Here is a 17520-nt window from a genome sequence, read left to right as displayed (position 1 = left end):
TGAATTCCAACCATGCAGCTTTATTTCGAGTGCTTCTTTGAAATCCCTTACAAAACTTTTTAATTTCAGTGCATGCATCAAATTTTTATCCTCTGACGATTGTGATGTTTGAATAGGGTCCATAATATATAGACAACGTGCTTCTTTGTCGATGACGTACAAGATGTATCGGCCGATGGATGAATAGGAAAGATAAATCTACAAGTGGAGCTATAGAAACAACAATAAACCATGATAACAATAGACAAAATACTTTACTTACCATGTTGACCTCTAGTAGAATGCCTGTGCGTTGCCATGGGCTTTTTAGGTTTTTAGCAATGGAGATAGATTACATTGTTGTATAAAACTCGGTGTAGTTTTGGCTCATTCCAATGAAATTAACCCGGCCCTTGTCGAAGGATTCTTTTTGAACATCAACGTAATCTATTTCCATCTCTCTCATACCCCGCAAAAAAAGTATTATCATGTGTAACATACATACAAGGAAGAATAATTATTTGTATGCATCTCATCGTGTAAAACTGGATGACTTTTGAGTCCAGTCGCTCATAGTTACATCTGTCACTTTCTCAATCGACATTTTCAAAGCATCATCCGAAACCATCAACTTTTATTATCTCTGACCTACAAAGGTGAACATATAAAAATATAATAAATAAAAAAGACAAAGCAGCATGTAGCATTGTCGTCACTTAGAAGGTGTGTCATCTCACTGCATCATTTCTTGCATCTTTTCTAAACTTCCCACATACTCTAAGAGATTATGGCGTATTGTACATCTGATTGAAAAAAATGAGACGGCTATCACTACCTCGAGAGATGATGGCGTATTGAATTAGTTGACTGCCCGTGCATTGGAACGGGTCATAAACATTTCAATGGTTTAACACAAATTGTGTCCACTGTATACCAGTGGTGCATCTGACTTGCAATCTTTCCTTCCACCACCTGCCATACATGCTTTTAATTCGAAGCACGTAACCATGCAGTTGTACCTAAAGATTTCTAAGGGAAAAAAGGATATGTAATAGGTCCTTGTTGTTATATACATGACCATAAGGTGAAAGCAACCCCAATGTAATCTAACTTAAGCAAAATTGCATATGAGCTCACAAGTGGACCTGAAGCTATGGTAAGTACAAAATTTATAGGGTGTACATCTTGCACATCCTACGAGGAATAACAATATTAAGCAAAACCTGAAACAGTAGTTCAGTTCTCGGAAAAAGAAATTACTATTGCCTGAGTAGCTTCAACTTCAGGAGTACCTACCAAGGTTTACATTTTACTACATCCTTCTTAAATGTCAGTATTTGCATAAAACCTTCAATAGAAAACTATCATGCAGAAATCACATTCTTTATGAGAAACAGACCTCATAATAGAAAATCTGTATCATAATAGAAATTGTAGATTTCCTTGATGGGAAACATACTAATGGTCAGATCCGCATCATCATCACAGTTTCAGCCTCTACCGCTACCCATCATTACTCATCTTGTGCAACCTCTCTTCTTTCTACTTTCACTCCCTTCTCTGGAGTTTGTCTTCAGCAGTAGTAGCATAAAAAGCAAGTCCAGCTCAATGCTGTCAGCAACCTAAAAAATGTTTCGGCTCTGATGGCATTTCCAGATGGCTTGGCAAGTTCTCATGCTCGTTTTAATCCAAGATACATTAAAAGTGCATCAGAATTCGTGGCAGAACAGCTGACAGATGTAGACGTCGTACCTCCAAAAGAAGCGGCGAATCCCCGACAAAAATCATAGACCGAACCATTTATAGACAATAGAGCTGGTAGGACATCTTTCAAAAACAAAAAATGTACAAACTTGACCATTGGCTCCTGGAGAAAGAATTGGATTGCATCGTACTATTATTGGAGTAACAATGAGACCATATGCGAAAGGAGAAAAGAAAAGAAATATATATGAGCTCCTAGGAATAAATGGCAGAAGTTAAAATGAGCAATGGACATGCAAAAATAAAATGTACTGGTTGTGAAGAAGATGGGTGAACATGATGTATGTAGGTTAACAATCATTATTTCCTTGGTATCTTGAGAGCTCGGTTAAGAAAAATAAATATTCTCACCAACACAAGGGGCATTTAATCTACCTAGTTAAGTTCTTCACTTCTCTCTGGTTACTCTAGACCAAGAAAAGTTGGAAAGCTAGACTGCAATAGTATGATGTTCTGAGCAGTTTGAACCTGAAGCTAAACCTAAACCATGGCCGGAAGATTAATAGGGTGTTTAGTTTTAGGACAAGCTTATCCTTGCAATGTTACACATGAAAAGAGGGCCGGGACCCTCCTTGGTCCCGCCGACGCATGTAATGCAAAATCCTTCATAGAAAACTTAATCAATATCAGATGTGCATATTTTGCTATCTGAACCATTTACAACCGCTCAAATGATTCTCTATCTCAACCATTTACAATCCCTCAAATCATTCTCCATATTTCTGTTAAAGCTCATTTCTACCTCTTACGTCCGGTCGTGTTTTGACATCAAATGGGCACCCAACGGGCTTCTCAAATTCCAACCATCTGGATAGTCTGGATTCCCCAAAATCCAGTACATATGTGGGGGAGAAATGTGGCTAAAGTAGATGGGCTTTTTATTGCTGATAATCATGAGTACAATATTACTGCTAACTACTTTAGATAATAAATTAGGGGTATTTTTTAGTAATTCTTTCACAAATACTTGAAGAACCCAAATATATATGAGCTTATAATGGACATTATACCTACCTAACCAAAACTAAAATACAATGAATAGCTTCTGAAGCATTACCTAAGGCATATGATCAGAGGTCATACCTGCATGACCTCATCGTCGCAGTAGATCACATCTGGGGAAACACCGTGTTTGGCGAGCAGCAAGGGCATAGAGTGTCCATGTCACTCTCGCCATCATTGACTACCTCACTATGCACAAGTATAGTCACATCACGAGTTAATATAAGAAGTAGAACAACCTTTAGTTTCTCATTCTTCAACTCCTGAAGTGACATAAAGAAACCCAACATGCCAAAAAAATCATCTGAAAAGAAAACACAAACAAGATATACTATACACATTCTAGTGTATACCAAAATACATGGACAAACACATGCATCACAATCATGTAAACACAATTCTTCTGTTCTGATCTTATTCTATCTATATTTTAACATTTGAGAAATAAATTTGAAGATACTACACCAATATGTACATGTATCGTTGTGATATCCATGTGGTTAAACATTTGAAACTTCCACAATCAATAGACGTGCTAATATACCTGGATTGTTCACATTAGTGCAATCTGAATATCTATCAATAAAAGTTACTCCCTCCGTCCCATAATATAAAACAATTTTGCAAGCTACACAGGGAGTATTATCTTATGTATTGTTATTTTCTTTAGTTTTGTTAACAATGCAACCAATCTTACATCACGCGAAGAATTATGAAGGACTAATAGATTAGAAAATGAGGATAATGCTAGTATGCTCTACGTTATCAAGAATTTTTGCCTCTTCAGCTTACATGAGCTTGAGGGCCCTGGTGTCATTGATCTCTTTTGCATATTCTTCCTGAAATAGCACAACAATACGGCAGACACAAAAAACTGAGCATTGTAAGTGCCTCTTATTCCTTCCATCAAGATATTAAGGACTGTTCAACTACTTATGCACTGATGTACATATTTATCAGCATTACATCAGTTTTCAAACTGCTGGATGCCTATGACAACTACAATCTACTATGCCTTGCCATAAAAAGGAACACTATGAACGACACTTAGCAAGAACTATACCTAACCGAAGTGCTACTACACACTATACATCATAGTTGAACAGGCTTTCAGACTTTTTATACTCAAAAGCATCCATTCTACTGGGTGAACATACTGCAGACGAAGAAAAGCAGTTTTTTTCAAGAGTTCATGGGAAGTTAATTGCATTACATTAGAATTAACCTAAAAACTGATATCTACTTTTCCATGATTTAGCTTCGAAATATGCAAGATCTTTCAATATAACATACATGTATAGACATAGATCTTCTAATGTACCAGTGTGGAATAGATCAATCACGACATGTTTGTTAAAAGGCCTACACTGGGCAATAGCCAACCATCGCGACATGTTCTTGTACAATCACAAAGTTGCAGGCATCTAAAAAATCACCAGAGTATGTAAGAGGCGAAACTGCACAAAAATAACATTAAAAATAATAATTCATTTGGTTCGATACTTACAACTGCTACATCACAAGCATCTCTTAGTGTGTCAGCTGAAAAAAAATCCATCTGACATCACGCATACAACAACAGTCAAAAGCCAAGCCAGATATTTTATTTCAAAATAGAGGCAAGCAAATAAATTTGTGCAAAAAAACGACCAATAGAGCCAAAGGCAAACCAAGGGAGGGACAAATAAATAGGATAGTACAGTCTATCTTCTATCAACAATACAGATAGAATATTTACAAATCAACAATAATCAGTTATATGAACATGTAGAACGAACAGTTAGCATTATGTTATGTACCGCTGAAGAACCGTGAAATAATTAATTTGGCTCGCCGCTTAGCAGGGTTTCAGACAGAACGAACCCTAAAATCACTGCTTGTGAAGATTTATGCACAACTATGAGGTAAGTAAGGGTAGTATTGCCCCTAAAAAAAGATAGTAATGATCTGCAAAAAACTGATTCAGACAGCAAAGCAACCCAAAAATCAACTAAGTAGTTATCAGTTATCACACTGTTATGGCTACAGAGCAGCAAGCGTCTGAAGGACAAGGATAAGGCAGTCACTCTTGTCTAGCCAGTGATAGGACTCAATTCGCTAACAAGGTATATTAACAATATTTCCTCAAACATCAGTGTAGTTACCTCGATCTTCCTTACCTCTGCTTTTGGGTATTCTTAGGGGTTAATACCTATTCAACTTCTGTGGGTAAATCTTGTCACCGACGGCCCACCTGCAACTACTTTTGAGGATTTTTTTCCATTATGCGGGCAGAAGAAAAATATATACATGGCCATTCCGTCGGTAGAGCTGAGGCGCGGTGGCTACACACAAACATTGCTACGGATCTCAGTGCAGTGCAGGATACTTAGCGGCGATTTAATAGATGATGCAGCATAGAACAAACATCTAGAAGGTTTAACTAAGATAACTGGCAATCTAACAAGAGTATTTTTTGCAGTTCATTTAGAACTCTACTTAGAACTATTGATATTAAGGTCTCCAGGACAAACTATAATTCATGTCAGCTACCTATCAAGAACAATCTATCCGTCAAATGAGAAGCACCTATATAGAACAACTATTTTTTTCATTGAGGCTATCACAGTACAAAAACTATGGGAAGAAATAGGAGCTTGCAGCTAACCAGAAAGCAGCAGCTTCACCGGGGAAATTAGTTGTGCACACGTGGGAAATCTGAAAATATGGACTGTTAGCAAACACCCTGAACAGAATAGCTTGTCTGAGCTTCACATTTATGGAAGTACATATGACAAATAAATAATTTTGCTACTAACTCTCCACAGGAGAAGATATTCATGAACCAGCTGCCCAAATCAAGACTGGATAAACAAGAAAGCATCCATAATCTAGAAAAATCAGATCAGATTAGATCGTACTGATAATCACGTCCGGGGAAAACAAGAATGCTTTTTCTTCTGAAGAAGGACCACCTCTCCTTTTTATGCAAGATAAAAAAACCATCACAAATGTGCGAGTTCCATATTAATTAATCAACGCTCAAGATAATTAATTAAGGACCATATGAACAATGAATAAAATCAAATGAAGGCACGTGGATGGTACTTACGTAGATGCACATGCATGGATCCGATGTGGGAACGATCTAGCTGCTGGAGATGGGGGAAGACGATGGACAGGAAAACGTACTGGAGAGACGCGGGGACGACTCCTACGACCCCTTCTCCATCTCTCAGTCGCCTACAGGGCACGGTGCGCTGCGCCGCAGCGGGGCGAGGCGCGGATGATCGACCGAAGCAGTGGCGGGATCACAGTGCTGTGGGGGAGGATGAACATGGCTTGGCCTGCTAAGGCAGCACAGCGGCCGACCGTCATGCGGGACGGGACAAAGGTTGGGGAAGGGATGACTATGGAGGATGGAGGTGGTGGGTGGCGCGATGCAGGGCACAACAGACACAGCCTTGCGCTGCTCCTCGTTGCCTGCAATGTGACCACGCCCTACCTTGGCGTTCCGCAATGGCGGCGGCGGCGGCGGTCTCGTAGATTGGCAGAGGAGCAAGACGTGGGTGGCGAGGCTAGGAACCCTGGGGTTCCGCGATGGAAGCGGCGGCGGCGGTCTCGTAGGAGTTGGACCGAGGAAGGAGTTGGATCGAGATGGGTGATGCCGCCAGCGGCGGCGGCCATCTCGTAGGAGTTGAACCGATGGGGCTGTGACCTAGATCGATAGGAGTGCTTTTTTGCGGAGTATTTTTTCCGGCTACGTGCGTGGGTGGCTGGGAGAGTGGAGGGGACGAAAAAACCGACGAAAATAAACCGACGAAAAAAACCCGGACGAAAATGGTGGGACGAAAATAAAACCCGGAACGCGACCTACCAACTGAGACATTAGGAGTAGAGATCATTCACGCAAAAAATACTTGTATATATCGTTAAGGTAATTGATCTTTTTAACTTTCGCTCTACATTATTTTCTTATGATCTAAGAGCATCTCTAGACGATCCAAAATGCTCTAGAGTAAAATTATGATTTTGAGGGGTAAAACCGCACCTGCGTAATTTGACTAATATGCAGGAAAATGTGGAACGGCCCAGCACCTTCTTTTGAGCGAGCCAACAATTGGCAGTCTAGTCACTATTTACAGAAATAAGAGGCAGCACAGTGGGGCAGATTGGACATCGGAACATCAATCATACGTACGCATTTACAAAGAAAGGTAGCAAAACTATAAGATCCCAAGTCAAGGATCAATCGATGGATGATCATGTATATATGACTGCTTGGCTAATTAGCAAGTAAGTAACTCTTAATTACATTATCAAAGCTTTACCAGTTTCTGAAATCAATTACTGACAGGGAATAGCACAGGCACACAGGACACAGCAAACCAAATTGAAATGATTTTTCGTTACCACGGCAGAGCCCACAAAGGAAATGAAATAACTTTCTTTTTCCCCAAGTATAAATATCCAAATCCAATACAAATTAACTATGATCATCATTCAGGAAGAAAAACAAACAATCTGGATAAATAACAAGGACGCAGAGCGCTCATGATGGAAGACAAGTATATATACAAGATCAATATCCGAGGTATCATAGACGCACTACAGTTACACAGTTAACTGATGAGCACTAGTTCTAAGAGGGGCAATCTTTTGATGAGCAACGTTCACCTCGCTGCTGGTGAGATAAAGCACCCTTAGTTAGACAAGACATTACATCCTCACGACTGGTCGTCGGTAGGGGTCGGTGGCGTATCTTTCAATGTAGAAACCCTTGAGAAGTGGCAACATCTTGAGCATCATTGTAAAATAAGGCAACATGAAAGCGATCCCCGCGACGGCGTAAAGCAGTGGATAATACTTGAGAGCCCCGTAGATGCAAATGATGTAGCCAGCAAGAACCACCACAAAGAAGAAGTTCTGCAAAAGAAACAAATTGGTGAAAGACTAACCTATGAATGAACCTGATGCAGTTTAATACTAGTAATAAACCCACCTTGTGTTAAAGAAGATTTATACTACAATTTATATACAATGTAAGGAGGGAGAGCCACAATGAAACAAATCATACGTTTTCCCAATTTATCTACATGTCAATTCACGGCTAATTGGGACGGCAACCAGCTCAGTCGTTGGGACAGAATAAGTAGATCCAAATCATTTCTGGACAAGGTTGAGATGTCGTTAGGGTTTCTTTAATCCGAGTAGCCGAGATTTAAATAAGAGGCGTCCAAATAAGGGCCTAATCTAGGTTGCTTACAGAATGAAACATATGGATTCAAAGCAAAGGTATAAGTTCCCAAGTGAAAGATCAATTGATGTATCATTGTGTGCATATGACAGCTTGACTAATTATCAAGTAACTCTTACATTGTCAAAGCTTTGCCAGTTTCTGAAATCAATTACTGACAGTGAATAGCAGAGGCACACAGCAAACAAAATTGAAAGTATTTTTTCGTTGTCACCGCAGAGCCCACGAAGGAAATGAAATAATTTTCTTTTCCCCAAGTATAAATATCCCAATCCAATACAAATTAACTATAATCATCATTCTTTCAGGAAGAAAAGCAAAGAATCCGGATAAATAACGAGGACGCATAGCTCAGGATGAAAGACAAATATATATATGCAAGATCACTGCCCAAGAGTTCCAGAAAGAAAATACATCCGAGGTAGCATAGATGCACTACAGTTACACAGTTAATTGATGAGCCCTAGTTCTAAGAGGGGCAATGTTCACCACACTGCTGGTGAGATAAATCACCCTTAGTTAGACAAGACATTACATCCGTGGCATATTTTTCAATAAAGAAACTAGAAACCTTTTAGAAGTGGGAACATCTTGAGCATCATTATAAAATACGGCGACATGAAAGCGATCCCCACTACGGCATAAAACAGTGGATAATACTTGAGAGCCCTGTACATGCAAAAGATGTAGCCAGCAAGAACCACCACAAAGAAGTTCTGCGAAGGAAACAAATTGTTGAAAGTCTAACCTATGAATGAACCTGATGCAGTATAATAGTAATAAACCTACCTTGTGTTAATGCAGAATTTATACAATTTTATATACAGTGTAAGGAGGGAGAACCAGAGAAGGAGCTGACAATACAGGCCGTCTATGGGCTGTGGCTAGCAAGGAAGGAGACTAGGGAGGGCAAGAAGATTGCTGATCCTAAATCAGTAGCTGATGTTAGAAATTTAGGGTTTGTGGTCTACCCCCTAATTCCTCTGCGCTTATCCGTGGTGCCGCTCACAATTCGCATATCTGAGGCTAGGGGGTAGGGACCTTCTTATACTGTCGTTCCAAAGAGTCCACCTCTTATACAGATATAAGATTCCTAGTCTTTTCCACTAGTTTCCGGGATAGAGTCTAGATCAAATTACCAACCACGATCATATTTGTCTGTTTAACGGATTCTACCCGTTTTGTCCCCGGAGCACGCGCTTGTGAGCAACGCGTCATAATAGATTGTAAATTCCTCTAATTATGTAGATCAACATTAGGGCTGTAATCTAATTATACGATCTAGCTCATTCCAATCATCAGTGTACCCGGGTAGTCTTTCCAATATAAATAGTATATTGTATTCCACCGATAATCGACCAGCTTCCTTAAGTATATATAAAAACTTAAGTATGTTCCAGCAAGTAACAATTCCATGCTAAACATGTAAAACAATTCCATGTACAAATACATGTATAATTCCATAATGAGGTATTCCGAAAATTTAACAATTCCAAGTTAATTGAATATAGTTGCAGGACACATAATTCCAACATCTCCCACTTGTCCAAAACGATCATTCAAATATTTCGTTAAACCCATAGCCTTAACATGCTTGCCAAATACCTCCTGACTAAGAGGCTTAGTCAAGGGATCAACAATCATATTAACTCTACGTTGAAAACCCACAAATATATATATATGGTGATACTTCCCTTCAATATGTTTCCTTGTTGTGACACTTAAGATCACTAGAGACCTTTAGTTTCCGCCTAATTATTCCAGCATAGCTGTCCTCGGCGCCTCGAGTATTATTTCCTCGAGTGTAATTCCACCTTTGTAGGCACCTTGAGTATTTTGTTTCCTCAAGTGAAATTCCACATCAATTATTTTCCATCACATATATAATAATATGATTAATTCCACATCGAGTCAAGTATAAGATAACCATGTTGAATAAATTTTCAACACCACATAAATATCAAATCCAATCAGTAAATGAAGTTCCATCAGTAACCATGTTTTGAAAGAAATTCCTGACTCCGGTCAGTGAACCTGCACCATATTAGTACTACAAAAAAAATGAATATGCGTACCTGGACTTATTTCTCATCTTGCAGATAGAGTAATAGCTTCCTCAATGTGTTTAATAGAAATTTCAGAACAAGTGACAGGTTGTGATGCACTTTTTACAATCTTATATGATGTGTGAGATTCCCTTAGTTGCTCGTCTTTCATTCCACTGCTTGAATGCAGCATAAATTCCGGTAGGTAAGGTATGATAATACAATGAAAATACATATGAATTCCAGTACCATTTATTATTCTATTTTCCTCAGGAGTTCAAATATAATTCCTCACTGAGTATGATTCCCTTTATCAAAGGTATTTTAACAGATTTACAATTTCTATAGAGAAACACTTCAAAATATTTTCTATGTATTTCCACTCGTAAAACATAGGATGTTTCAAATGTTCCTTTCATATGAAAGTTAAAAGATGACCAAGCTTTCACTTCCATCAATGTGACTTTATCATTGCAAACAACAAAACAATGTTACTGCATACGATAATAATGCAAAATACTTTTACACTTACATTTGTAGATGACTGCCTTGCTTCATTTAGAAAACCATATGGCCTGCTATTCTATCGATGTGAAGCTTGTTATAAGACCATACATTAATTTATTCAATTAACAAACCATGTCTTTAGTTCCTCTTTCCCAAAATTCCAGGAGAGAGAGTTTCCACAAAGTATATTTCCCTCTGTGTGAATAATTGAATAACAAGAGTGACATCATAGTATTCCAGTGTGCCTAAATATCCTTAAAAAATCACTTCCAGACAATAGGCTTGCGGTTATTTGGTATGATATTAAGTTCCCAAACTATATAATTCCTCATTGAGTTTATTCCTTCCCGCATTTCTTCCACCCATAGTTGACAATGATGAAAATATTTCAGCCTTCTTAGGAGTCTTCCTCTACTATTTAGACTGACTTCCACCAAAAAACACATAACAATTATCCAGAGATTACATTCCAAGTTAATTCCCCCCACTTATCCTAAGCATGTCATGTTGGGAGTGTCACTTGTAGTTTCCTTGGGGTTAAGAATATTTCAGTATGATTGTCAATAATTCCACCCTTGATCATAAAAATGATTGTGTTCCTACTTTCCACCAGTATTCCTTTTCCAGATAACTAAGGAAATACCCTTTGATCCACTAGAAGAACCATGAAAAATTCCTGGTGTGTGCTTTGTAATAACTGAGAATTTCATGCCAAAATAGAAGATTTCCTTCCAGTCAAGTGACTGTACTAGATGGGCAATGATATCAACAAATGACAGTATGTAATGCTTCTTTCCAAAGAAATAAGGGAGTATACAAGATAGTCAATTCCTCCATTCAATTGTGGAGTGTACGGTATATTACAATGGTGAATAGTTCCATGCTCTTTACATACAAACGATATATTCCTGAAGTGTGTACTTCCCCCACCAATCGGTTATTAAAACTATGAAATTATTTAATCAACTGATTTTCCACTTCAGTATAACATGTGACAAGCACAGTAAATCATTCCGACTTGTATTTTGAAATAGTATAAACATAAACATATCAAGTGCAATCATCAATGAATGATATAAAATAAATAACCTGACCTCTAGTGGGGATATCCAAAGAAATGCCATAAGTATATCAAATAGAAACAATGTGAAGCCTTTTATCTCCTTCCACCTTAATAAAAAGAGGGTGTATAAAAAATCATCAATGCTTCACATGTACCATAGTCCTCCCACTAAAGTTTAAAATTCCAGAATCAATAAGCCTCATGATCTAGTTCCAAGATATGTGACCAAGTCGTTGATGATGTAGATAATAAATTCCAAGCATGTGTTCCCGTTATCAGCATTCCTCTCCGCGAGTTATCTTCCCCAAATAACAATTTGGGTTGCTAACTTCCAATGGACCATCAAGAAAGAATAAACCATTGTGTGAAATGTTGTAATGCACTAATTTTATCACTGAGCAGTATTTCCACTCTTCCTTTTCCAAATAGTATTTCATAATCATTGGGTTTCAAGATAGAACAATAAATCAAATCCCTTCACATTAAAGTTTCACAGATTGTCCTATAACAATAATACTTTTCCTCCACCAGGGAGTTTCATGGCAAAATTTCCAATTCCAAAGTGTATAAGATTTAACAGCAATGTTAAAATACACAATATATATGATTTCCTTTGGTATTGTTACCATGTCAATAAAAATGTTACTTAAATGGGAGAGAAAATAATCCTTTTCCATGGAGTGGTTCCCATCTTCCTCCACAAATAAATTAAGCTCATAATAGACACTTCTTTGAATTCCTTCTCACGCAAGGTTAGTACAATAGCGTATCTATCAATAATAATTTTCCTCCACAATGGAGTTTGATGGCATAATTTCCAATTCCCAGTATTTCAAAAATAGCATTACTGCTGAAATAGACATCATCTACCTTCCTTGGGAATTGTTTAGATATAAATAAAGTTGCTACTGTGTTCCACCTATTGGAAAAAGTAGTGATAGATATAAACATATAAAGTGTAAACATTGCCAATGGACATACCGTCAAGCGAGAGCAAATTTCCTTTTCTTTGGAGTGATATCTTTCTTCCTCCGCAACAAGTGATATAATCAATATAAATATCTTTCCTAGATATGCAAAATTTCCATGCTATCTTTTCACCGGAGTAATTGCTATTCCATCCAGTCATGCATGATCCAGGGTCCTTCGGATTATTATTATTCGTAGGGACTAGCATTCTTCCAACGAGTAAATTCCATCTCCTCGTTACGAGTTACATGCAATGGACCAGAGAAAAAAAATTAATCAATGATCAAATAAAATGAATAAAAGTAGTTAGTATATGCAATTTTGAAAGCATGTGTGCGTCTGGTGCATGTAGTCCTTCCGGCGGGCTAGCCGTTGTTCGCACAAGTTCGTTCCACGTTCGTGTTATTTGCCTTCCTTAATCCACAAAGTCTGGTGTGTGTAGTCCTTTCGGCAGGCTGGCCGTTATTTGCACAAGGACTTGAACCTGCAGAAAACATTCGCCTTCCTCTATCCGCGTACATGAACAGAACAGGAACAACTAGTATATCTTGTCTCCCGTGCAAGCATTGAGGCCTTGGTGCAACTCTGGATTTCACTGATCCGATGAATTGCTTGGGTGGTTTGGAGTTTGGACTACCACTTTCCTAGCTAGATTCCTTGATTCCCGTGCCTGCGGCTTGGACTGCACTTTAATCACGTCCAGCGTACATGAATTAGCCCATGTGCCCAACACGAGACTACGTAGCACAGATCCGCGTGAGAGAGTTCCGGCGCAGCGACGGGATGTGGAACCGAGCAACGACTTGGCAACGCGGGTCCGGTGATGTAGCGGACGACGACGACTTGGCAACGCGGGTCCGGTGATGTAGCGGACGACGACGACGACTGTAAGACAATAAGTTTTGGGGAACCAGCACAATCCTCTAGGGGTGGCTTATCTCATTATATATAATGGTTGTGTTACAATATGTACCATATACGTACATAGGTACAGAAGCTATACATAGTCTAACACCCTCCCTCAATCTTAGCCACTTTCTAAAGAACTGAGAAGGGTAAGATTGCGCCTACAAGCCTTAAACTGTGGCAGCGGTAAAGGCTTAGTGAAGATGTCTGCAAGTTGATCCTTAGATGAGATAAACTTGATCTGGAGTTGCTTCTGTGATACACGTTCCCGTACAAAGTGATAGTCAACTTCAATGTGTTTCATTCGGGCATGAAATACTGAATTTGCAGAAAGGTATGTAGCACCGATGTTATCACACCAAAGAATAGGAGGTTGTGGTTGAGACAAACCCAACTCCTGAAGCAAAGACTGCACCCAAATAATCTCTGCAGTAGCATTAGCCACAGCCTTGTACTCAGCTTCAGTACTGCTACGTGACACAGTAGCCTGTTTCCGAGCACTCCAGGCGATCAAATTAGAGCCAAAGAATACTGCATAACCCCCCGTGGATCGCCTGTCATCTGGGCTACCAGCCCAATCTGCATCAGAGAAGGCCGAAAGGACCAGAGAGGAAGTCGGCCGAATATGCATACCAAATGTCAGGGTGAACTGAACATAACGAAGAATGCGTTTAACAGCAGCCCAATGAGTATCTCTGGGAGCCTGAAGATACTGACAAACCCTGTTAACAGCATAAGAGATATCTGGTCTCGTGATCGTCAAGTACTGAAGTCCACCAACAATGCTCCTGTACTCTGTGGCATCCGCAGGAGACAAAAGCTCACCATCAACAGCTGTTATCTTGTCGGTAGACGACATGGGTGTGGTGGTCGGTTTGCACTTCAGCATGCCAGCTCTCTGTAACAACTCCAAGGAGTACTTCTTCTGCGTAAGGACAAGACCAGTAGCACGAGAAGTGACCTCAACTCCAAGAAAGTAGTGAAGCTTCCCAAGATCTTTGACCGCAAAATCAGCACCAAGAGAGCAGACAAGAGCATCAGCAGCATATTGAGAAGAGCTGACAAGGATAATATCATCGACATATACCAAAAGATACATAGTGACTTCTGGCTTCTGTAGAAGAAATAACGAAGTGTCAGCAGTAGACGGCACAAACCTATGAGCACGAAGGGCAGAGGCAAGGCGGGCATGCCAGGCACGAGGAGCTTGCTTCAAACCATATAGTGCTTTGGAAAGACGACAGATATAGTCAGGACGATCAGGATCAGAGAAACCAGGCGGCTGTTTCATATAAACCTCTTCCTCCAAAAATCCATGTAGAAAAGCATTCTGCACATCAAGTTGACGAAGTGACCAACCACGAGAAACAGCAATGGAGAGAAGAAGCCGAATAGTGGTAGGCTTGACGACAGGACTGAAGGTGTCCTCATAGTCAAGACCATGACGCTGCCGAAAACCGCGAGCAACAAGTCGCGCTTTGTAACGCTCAATAGATCCATCCGAATGCTTCTTCACTTTGAATACCCATTTTGAGTCAATAACATTTACCCGTGGTGGTGGAGGAACGAGAGTCCATGTCTTGTTACGAAGAAGAGCATGAAACTCCTGCTCCATAGCCTCTCGCCAATGTGGAATGCGCAGGGCAGCCTGATATGAGCGAGGCTCAAAAGATGGATCCGCAACAGCAGCAGCCAAACAAGCAGCCAACCAAGCAACCGTACCATCCTTACGTTCCTTAGGTTTGAAAATGCCACTGCGACTGCGTGTATGTGGTCGGGACACAGGAACCACCGAGGTCGACGGAGCAGCCTGCAACGGGCTGGAGGACGGCGACGTTGACGAGTCAGCCGGTGACGAGGAGCCAGTCACGGTAGCCTCGGACTCGGTTGGCGAAGAAGGCCGACCCACCGGCGAAACCGGCAGAGCAGACGAAGCAGCTGGCGACTCCGGCATCACAGACCGGGCCGATGGCGAGCTCGGCATAGTGGGCCGTGGCGCGGCCGGTGTCGCGGGCCGATCCGCTGATGAAGGCGACGTGAGGACCCGAGCCGCGGGCGAAGACGGCGTGACGGGCCGAGCCGCAGGCGAAGACGGCGTGACGGGCCGAGCCGCGGGCGACTCGGCGGCCGCTGGCGAAACGGACCGAGCAGTGGAGATGCTCGGCGCGACGGGCTCGTCGGGTGACCATGCATGGGCACGCGAATTGATGCCATGCAACATAGGGCGATCGACGTGCCCACCAGAAGACGACGATGATGATGGTGAATCCTCCAACAGCTCCAAACGAGCTCCACGTCCGGTTCCTGCACCATGGTTAGGTAACAGCAAAGGAGAGTATGCAACATCATCAAATTGGTCAGAAGCAATAGAGGATGAATGCAGGGATGATGGTTCGACAGTGGACACAGGAAGGTTGGCAAAGGGAAAAACATGCTCATCAAACACGACGTCCCGAGATATATAGACACGATTAGTGGGAACATGAAGACATTTGTAACCTTTATGAAGAGAGCTATAGCCAAGAAAAACACACTTCTTAGAACGAAACTCAAGCTTGCGCTTGTTATATGGACGAAGATGCGGCCAGCAAGCACACCCAAATACCTTGAGAAAGGTATAATCAGGTTGTTCATTAAGGATAACCTCAATGGGAGTCTTCATGTTTAAAACACGAGTAGGAGTACAGTTGATGAGAAAGCATGCAGTGGTGAAAGCATCACTCCAAAACCGAAACGGAACAGATGCATGGGCCAAAAGAGTAAGACCAGCTTCAACAATATGACGATGCTTACATTCGACTGAACCATTCTGCTGATGTGTATGTGGACATGCTAAACGATGAGCTATCCCAAGCGACTGAAAGAAAGAGTTGAGGTTGCGATACTCGCCCCCCCAGTCTGATTGGACATGAACAATTTTGTGCTTGAGAAGACGTTCAACATGTTTTTGAAACTGAACAAAAATATCAAACACATCAAATTTGCGTTTAATAAGGTAAAGCCAGGTAAAGCGACTATAAGCATCAACGAAACTGATATAGTAATTATGACCACTGACAGAAGTCTGAGCAGGACCCCATACATCTGAAAACACAAGTTCTAAAGGATGTTTCACCTTATGACTGGACTCCGAAAAAGGAAGTTGATGACTCTTCCCCTGCTGACAAGCATCACACACTGCTACATCTTTATGACTAGACAAACTAGGAAGCTCATGACGACGCAAAATATGACGGACAATAGGTGTGGCCGGGTGACCAAGACGAGCATGCCACTGTGACGGAGAGACCCGAACTCCACTGAAAACACGAGCGACACCAGGATGCTCCAGACGGTAGAGGCCCTGGCACAACCGCACACTAAGAAGAATGTCCCTCGTGCCCCGATCCTTAATAAAAAGATCAAAAGGGTGAAATTCACAAAGCACATTATTATCACGTGTGAGTTTAGGAACTGAAAGAAGATTACGGGTCACAGATGGAACTCGAAGAACATTGCGAAGCTGAAGACTCCTATTGGCATGTCTAGTGAGAAGAGATGCTTGACCAATATGAGAGATGTGCATACCTGCTCCATTGGCGGTGTGGATCTTGTCGGAGCCATGATATGGTTCACGAGTGTGAAGCTTCCCCATCTCGCTGGTTAGATGCTCTGTCGCCCCAGAGTCCATGTACCAGTGTGGATCGATGGAGTAGGACTGAGTGTGTCCCTGTTGCTTCTGCGGCGCGGGACGATCAGCCATGGCGACCTGACGGGCATTGTTGCGTGTATCTTTGCCGTCATTGCCAAGACCAAGGAAGCTTCGCTGGAAGCGCTTATGACACTTGGAGGCCCAGTGCCCATCGCGGCCACAAAGCTGACACACACGTGGACCGCCAGCCCCCGGTAAGGTCGCAGTAGGTGGGGGGGCCGAGGCGGGCGACGGTGGCAGCCCCAAGGGAGACCGGGGTGATGAAGAAGAGCGGCCACCCTTGGTGGCGGCGTTGGCCGAGAGGGAGCCAGTGCCCCTGGTGCGGCGAGTCTCGACCCGTTGCTCAGTGAGAAGGAGC

The sequence above is a fragment of the Triticum dicoccoides genome, chromosome 5A (assembly GCF_002162155.2).
Source record: "Triticum dicoccoides isolate Atlit2015 ecotype Zavitan chromosome 5A, WEW_v2.0, whole genome shotgun sequence".
NCBI classification, from domain to species: Eukaryota; Viridiplantae; Streptophyta; class Magnoliopsida; order Poales; family Poaceae; genus Triticum; species Triticum dicoccoides.
This window is presented reverse-complemented; position numbering follows the sequence as displayed.